Raw genomic sequence first — 1,073 nt, 5'->3', positions numbered from 1 at the left:
ATAAATATATAAATATAAAATATAAATATAAATATAAGTATTCCTTTTTTTAATTTTATTCATATTTTATACATAAAATTTTATGAAACTTACAATTCCAATCTTCCGGCTCCGGATCGGGTTCGTACGGTCGGAGACCGAAAAATTCGGCCAGGTACAAGCCTTCATTCAACCATATATCAAGAATCTCACGTTCCTCCTGGTCACACCGCCTCTCTGCTCGTATCATTTGGTTGTTATTAAGTGTACAACTTTGCTTCCGCCGTTTTTTTTCCGAAATTCGAGGCTTTATTGTAAAAAACTGGTTATACATTTATGATTCAAAGTATTGTCGCTGGCCACTACTTTCTCCCATTTTTCGGGTAGCGTACGAATCCCGCGTCAAAAAAACTGGTCATCTTTTGAGGCTATCCACGAATCGATCCAATTTTTTACTTCTTCATAAGACCGGAAGTGCTGGTCAGCCAGGCCGTGTGCCATTGATCGAAACAAGTGATAGTGAGAGGGAGCAACGTCTGGAGAATACGGCGGGTGGGACTTCCCATTTCAACGTTCCAAGTATGTCTTGACCACTTTCGCAACATGGGGTCAAGCATTGTCATGCTGCAAAATCACTTTATTGTGTCTTTCGTTGTATTGCGACCGTTTGTCTTTCAATGCTCGGCTCAAACGCATCAATTGCGTTCGATACAGATCGCCTGTGATTGTTTCAGTTGGTTTTAACAGTTCATAATACACTACGCCGAGCTGGTCCCACCAAATACAGAGCATGACCTTGGACGTCAAAATCCCCGTTCTTGAAGCGTTGAAACCACTCACGACACGTTCTTTCACTAATAGCGGCCTCACCATAAGTATTTGAGAGCATTCGATGAGCCTTAGCCGCAGATTTCTTCATATTGAAGCAAAAAATTAAAACCTCCCGCAAAGGACGAGAATTTGGCTCGTAAACTGACATTTTCAATCGAAAATAATTTTATGATGCAGACACAAATTGATTAATGTTTCTATGGGGTTATGTTGACAGATGCCCAAGTTTATTGTATGACGTCTATGATCTATTTATTTCCACT

The sequence above is a fragment of the Atta colombica genome, unplaced genomic scaffold (genome assembly GCF_001594045.1).
Source record: "Atta colombica isolate Treedump-2 unplaced genomic scaffold, Acol1.0 scaffold119, whole genome shotgun sequence".
Classification (NCBI taxonomy): Eukaryota; Metazoa; Arthropoda; class Insecta; order Hymenoptera; family Formicidae; genus Atta; species Atta colombica.
This window is presented reverse-complemented; position numbering follows the sequence as displayed.